This window comes from Lampris incognitus, chromosome 2 (genome assembly GCF_029633865.1).
Source record: "Lampris incognitus isolate fLamInc1 chromosome 2, fLamInc1.hap2, whole genome shotgun sequence".
In the NCBI taxonomy this organism is placed as follows: Eukaryota; Metazoa; Chordata; class Actinopteri; order Lampriformes; family Lampridae; genus Lampris; species Lampris incognitus.
In genome coordinates, this window is record NC_079212.1 from 135,946,528 (window position 1) to 135,953,843 (window position 7,316).

A 7,316-nucleotide genomic window follows, 5' to 3' on the forward strand; every position below is an offset into this window, starting at 1 on the left:
CCAAAATGTGCTTAGATGTACTCACCAGTACGATGTGTTGACTGCTTTGGTGATAAGAGAGCGACTAGCTTTACTCACAAGGTCACAATTCTCTAAATCTGCAGCTGCTTCAAACACTTTAGCTTCCGCTGAGGCAGTCTCAGCTTCACACTCTTCTTTTAGTGCATTCAACGTAGCTTCTATGCGTGCTTTCTCCACTTGCATATCTATTTGACGCTTTGCATAGGCTGCTCGTGTGCGCGCAGCTTTAGCACGAGCTTGAGCAGCAGCTACACTGGCTGAAGAGTTATTTGAGCGCGGCGAAGATGAGGATGATGAAGATGATGCAGCACATTCTGACTTGACATCCAGGTCTCGAGGATCGATATTGATGGGATTTGGGTCTGACATCACTGTATTGGGCAGGTGGATGTATGTCTAATCCACAGGAAATGTTCTTGAAGATGTAGGCTTTTTTTTTAACTTTTGTAAGCTAGCTGAAATATTTTGCTCAGTTTGGGGGATGAGATGCCAGTCTTCCTCTATATGTGTCTAATCAATAAAACTAATTGCGGTTTGGCAGGGGATGAACTTGTATGTCCCGTCGAGTGGATTCTGCTAGACGGATATGTTATTTCTTCACAGCTTGTAATGATGGTACATCTTTTCACTGTTCTGTTCTCGCTAAGCGTTGTCCTCATGAACGTGTACTCAGCTATACAGACAGCTAAACACTCTCCTAATCAAGCTCCAAGGAACAGACGGATATTTTGAATTTGGCAGTTTAATCAGGATAAGTGAAAAGATGATGCCATGTATAAGCTATGAAGGAAAGGACTGTGTTATATTGTAGCTAGCAGTAACATGCGACCGTCTCCGGCAAGATCTCGAGAGAAAATAGAGCACTTCCTGTTTCCGGGGTTAACAAAAGGAACTACTCAGAACAACCACCAGGGGTAGCAAATACAATTTAAAAAATCTGGTTCTATCGCACGAACCCTGCTGCCGCAGCCATCTCGCAGAAGTCGGGTAGTTTGAGCGAGACGGCGTTAGCCACTGCTGCTGCACTGGTAGGTTCGCCATGGCTCATGTCGGGGTCACCATTGTGGAGGATGTAAGAAAGGGGACGAGACCACTTCTCCATTTGACCACACAGCGTGGGGTCATTTATTTTCCACCCACGGTTACCAGGTCTTTGTGATAAAACCAGCCCAATGACCAATCAAAACTAGCCCAAATGGAAACTAAAACTAGCCCAAAAACAGACCAATACCAGAACTCGAATGTGTTTCTCCGTTTTGCTGTGGGTTCGGGAATCATCGGGATGCGCTCGAATCTCGGTTCTGCAGTACCGACAGGAAGTTTTGGTTTCATCCCCGGTCACACGTTTTATCCGATCCTTCAGGCCGTTTTCACCCTGCCTCTCCTTACTGTATCGCTTTCCCTATTTCGCTCACTTACCGGGCGTCATCTCTTTCTTCCCGGATTGACAGCTAGGTAGCGTAGCTTCCGTTAGCTCAACAAGTCACTGTGAGAGTGGGAGTCAGGCAGGAGCGCAGGCTCACTCTGTGTGCCAACCAGTGAGGGGCGTGTCCCATGCCAGGGCCATGTGTGTAAGTGCTGATCTGGAGTCAGTTTGGCTTATTTCTCACTAATGGTTAAGATTAGGATTTGAGTACGATCGTATCAGTGCTATAGTTATGTAAATTGCCGAATTTGAAATGTTTTTAAATTAAAATATAGCCTATTTTTAAATTATTTTATTTAAATATACAATTAATGTAATTTGCATGCAAAACCTCAACCCGCGGGCAAAAAAAACAAAACAACCCGCGGCAACATCTTGAAAGTAGCCCAATTCCGCGGTAAAACCGCGGACCTGGCAACACTGTTTCCACCCACAAACTTCAAGTCAACAGCTTTTTTTTTATATCTAAAACCACGCCCTCGTCTACCCACAATCCCCTCTGCTAACCCGAACCCACTGTCTTAAAGGGACCGTCTCTTCTGCAAGTAGGGCACTACATTATTTAACTTTTATGCATTTTCTCTGACTCTTGGGTTTGCTCTGTTTTTATTAGTATGTTTTTAGTTCTTTTATGTTGCTGAACGGAGGAAGAGACCAACACAAAAAAGGCATCATATCAATCATTTATAAAGCACTACAACATGAATCTATGAATAACAATATGGACATCAAAGAAAAATGGGAGTTGGAAACAAATATTATAATGACAGATGAAACATGGGGGGAAACATTCAAAGCAGGACATAAACAAGCCAACAGCCCTGCATGGAGGGAGTTTGACTGGAAGGTGAAAATGTGGTATTTTAACACTCCATATATCACTTCTAAATATAGCAATACATCTGAACTATGCTGGAGGGGCTGTGGATTGGTGGGGGACTTTACACATATATTCTGGGATTGCCCAAAGCTCCTGGATTTCTGGAAGAATGTCCAGGAGATTAAATAGGTTTTGGGTATAAACTTTAACATAGATCCAGCATTTTTTTATATTGTGTATACGTACTTACTGATATTTGAGATGGCTTGGAGATATGTGGAGGAGAGATGCTGGGTATATTGGGAGAAGGATGCTGAATGCGGAGCTGCCAGGGAAGAGGAAAAGAGGAAGGCCAAAGAGAAGGTTTATGGAGGTGGTGAGGGAGAACATGCAGGTGGCTGGTGTGACAGAGGAAGATGCAGAAGACAGGAAGAGATAGAAACGGATGATCTGCTGTGGCGCCCCCTAATGGGAGCAGACGAAAGCAGTAGTAGTAGACTTCCTGATATTATGACAGATAGTGTCTTAAATTCTTTAGAGAATTCTGCTTTTAATAGCAAAAGAAAAAAAAGAAAAAGATAACCGTTTCCTGGTTCCTGGTTGAAGCCGCAGCCCCCCAGCATAACACAGTGGAGAGACAAGGTAAAAAATGTCTTCATCATGGAGAAAACCACAGCAAGATTACAGCTGAAAACACACAGGTTTGCTGAAAAAATGGTCACCATTAATACAGGCAATGCCAGAACTTTAGTTACCTCTATTTTCCCAGTGAGTTTGTTTTTATTTGTATTGTTAGTCCTATTGCACTTGTTTCTTACTTTTTTTCCCTCAGATGTAAGCATGTGCTATACATGTGTATGTACTATATAAATTATTGTTAAAACAAGTGTAATTGTGTACATATCTCCTTTAAGTTGTAAGTTCTTTGTGTTGTGTTGAATAAACGTGCTGAATAAAAATTCAGTTCAGAAAAAAAAATGTGAACTTTTTTTCACCCGGGTTATGCAAAGGTTAAATAAATTGGAGAAGGAAAAGCAGGAGTTATGTTGGGCATTTGTCACACACACCCCCCCCCACGCAGAAAACTATTGCCCGTACTGATTTTATAGTCCACTTGAATTAGGATGGCAAAATGGTAATGAATCAGCATTAGGGATGATGTAACACTTTGAGATGTGAGTGGTGAGGGAGATGTAATGTAGCTACGTAAGATGAGTCGGTACCGCCATAATGAAGACTGAACAGAGATTCCTATATTCAGTCAACGGTAGTGCTCAATTTTGTGAATTTGGAATTTTCTTTTAAGCTTTTTATTTGTTCTGTGTTTGACTACTTTATACTTGGCATGAGTACACAAATATGCTTTGAGTGAATAAGTTCAGGGTGAGGTGAGGCCTCGTCCCTGACCAGGCTCTCTGATTTATGTCCAACAGCTTGTTAGATACCAGGTAGTGTGAAGGTTCACTCCTCGTCATCCAGAGTTTCTCCTTAATCCTGGTTGGAAGAAGTAGCTCATCTTTATTGCTGGACTGCCATCCTAATTGACAACAGAACTTGGTGAAAGAGTTCATAGGTCAGGTCGCCCCTCATCCATATCTTACAGCTTGTAATTCTCCAGGATCGTTCCTTCAGACTTTGTCACACTCGAGTGAGTTTCCCACACATTCATCTGCTATCAGCTAACAGTTAACAATAGGCCTTTAGTAGTTCACACAAAGACACTTTATAGCACTACCTTTGATTTGCTACACATGAGCTTAAAGCGTTTGTCTAAGCAATGTAAACTAAAGTTAAACATCGTATAGGTTATACATGGTCAAAGATTAAAAGTAAGCAAACATCATATATGGATTGCCCTCACACCCCCTGACAAGGCACAAGGCAGCTCAGAGTGGGGCACGTTCCACAACTGTCTCCGTTGACTATATTTTCCTGGATCACCGCTTAGTACAGTACAAATCTGACAAAAACCCAGTAGTAGAAGTGGGTCTTGATAAAACTCTGAGAAATATCTTTACTTTGTTGTAATTGTAAAGCAAGCATTACTTGGTAATGCCTCTCATCCCCTTTCATCTGTGTAATGACACTGGTATAGATGTCTTGTGTGTGGAGACTTCTGGAAAGATAATTGGATGCTATACTGATAACGTGGAGGCTAACTATACAGACCTGGCCAGCTTTATCAGCACTGGATTTGCCTTGACTATGTTTGAAGCATGGAAGCTGGCCATATCATTTTCTGATTACGGTGTGGGAAGATGACGGCGTGAATTCCCGTTTGCAGCGGCCTCACCCAGTACCGGTGTGAGAAGATGGTGGCGCGAATTCATGTTTGCAGCGGCCTCACCTGGTACCGTCCAGGTATCTTTATCCACGTCTGCGTCTAAGTTTGTGTCTTCGTTTGATGGCTGGGAGAGCTGGCGCTTGATCGGCTGGGACAGCTTGGTCTGCCACGTCCTGTGGGCCCAGGGACCACAGCCCTGCCTGGAGCTGCCCCTGAAGAGGAGAAACCGAGGGCAGTCTGACAGGACGTGGAAGCGGGGGCAGGCTAAGCTAACTGCTAGCCCATGCAGACCAACAGTTCAGATAATACTGAGGGCAGTCTGGCGGCAGCCTCACCTAGCGTTGACTGTGTTTTTGGTGTTGTCGTGTGGAGTGCGGAGAGGTTTGTCGAAGGTGTCTGGCTGGGAGAGCTGGCATTGGATCGGCTGGGGGAGCCTGGTCTGATGCGTCCCATGGGTCCAGGGATCTTGGCCCTGCCTGGAGCTGCGCCCGAGGAGGAAACACTGAGGACAGTCTGACAGGACGTGGAAGCGGGGGCAGGCTAAGCTAACAGCTAGCTCATGCGGACTGGCAGTTCCGACAGTTTTCTTCTTTTTGGGCCATTTCTGAAGTCCCTAAATCTTCTACCTCTCTGCTTTCCTCAACTAACTCCTCCTCCCTGAATCACCTGTGATGCAAAAGGACAGGTACAGGACTTAACTTATTGCACATCAGTTTCTAAACACTAATTCCTCAAGTACCACAGGGCAGACATTTGACAGGATTGGCTCATTCAAAAGTGTAAACCAATGGGATATCAGTTAGGGAGAAAAATCCCATTTAATTTGATGGGAAGCAAATAGGCGGGTTTTCCCTAAGATCTGTTATGAGTGTTTTTTAGGTAGAAATTTTCATGTACCTTGCATGATACACAGTACAATGAAGTCACCACAAAAGAGTTAGATTTTATATATTTTTCAGGAAGTCAAAATAATGCGATTTCAGTATATATATTGCAGGGTTTTCTTTTCCGGAAACCATCAATGGTGTAGATAAAAGTGCTCAACAAATGAGGAGCAGAATATTAAGATAGAAAGAATAGCTTGTACTGAAATGCATTAAAGTTTTGTTTCCTACATCTGTCTTAATATATATATATATGTATATATATATATATATTATATATATACACACACTCACCGGCCACTTTATTAGGCACACCTGTCCAACTGCTCGTTAATGCAAATTTCTAATCAGCCAATCACATGGCAGCAACTCAATGCATTTAGGCATATAGACATGGTCAAGACGATCTACTGCAGTTCAAACCGAGCATCAGAATGGGGAAGAAAGGTGATTTAAGTGACTTTGAACGTAGCATGGTTGTTGGTGCCAGACGGGCTGGTCTGAGTATTTCAGAAACTGCTGATCTACTGGGATTTTCACGCACAACCATCTCTAGGGTTTACAGAGAATGGTCCGAAAAAGAGAAAATATCCAGTGAGCGGCAGTTCTGTGGGCGAAAATGCCTTGTTGATGCCAGAGGTCAGAGGAGAATGGCCAGACTGGTTCGAGCTGATAGAAAGGCAACAGTAACTCAAATAACCACTCATTACAACCGAGGTATGCAGAAGAGCATCTCTGAACGCACAACACGTCGAACCTTGAGGCAGATGGGCTACAGCAGCAGAAGACCACACCGGGTGCAACTCCTGTCAGCTAAGAACAGGAAACTGAGGCTACAATTCGCACAGGCTTACCAAAATTGGACAATAGAAGATTGGAAAAATGTTGCCTGGTCTGATGAGTCTCGATTTCTGCTGCGACATTCGGATGGTAGGGTCAGAATTTGGCGTCAACAACATGAAAGCATGGATCTATCCTGCCTTGTATCAACGGTTCAGGCTGGTGGTGGTGGTGTAATGGTGTGGGGGATATTTTTTTGGCACACTTTGGGCCCCTTAGTACCAATTGAGCATCGTGTCAACGCCACAGCCTACCTGAGTATTGTTGCTGACCATGTCCATCCCTTAATGACCACAGTGTTCCCATCTTCTGATGGCTACTTCCAGCAGGATAACGCGCCATGTCATAAAGCTCGAATCATCTCAGACTGGTTTCTTGAACATGACAATGAGTTCACTGTACTCAAATGGCCTCCACAGTCACCAGATCTCAATCCAATAGAGCACCTTTGGGATGTGGTGGACCGGGAGATTCGCATCATGGATGTGCAGCCGACAAATCTGCAGCAACTGCGTGATGCTATCATGTCAATATGTAGCAAACTCTCTGAGGAATGTTTCCAGTACCTTGTTGAATCTATGTCACGACGGATTAAGGCAGTTCTGAAGGCAAAAGGGGGTCCAACCCGGTACTAGCAAGGTGTACCTAATAAAGTGGCCAGTGAGTGTATATTATATAATATTTTTGTAGCTCAAAGTTGTTAAACAGCAGAACAAGCTTGTTTCGTGCTCAATGCACATATCACTTATTTTATATATAAAATATATATTATATATATACACTACCGTTCAAAAGTTTGGGATCACCCAAACAATTTCGTGTTTTCCATGAAAAGTCACACTTATTCACCACCATATGTTGTGAAATGAATAGAAAATAGAGTCAAGACATTGACAAGGTTAGAAATAATGATTTGTATTTGAAATAAGATTTTTTTTACATCAAACTTTGCTTTCGTCAAAGAATCCTCCATTTGCAGCAATTACAGCATTGCAGACCTTTGGCATTCTAGCTGTTAATTTGTTGAGATAATCTGGAGAA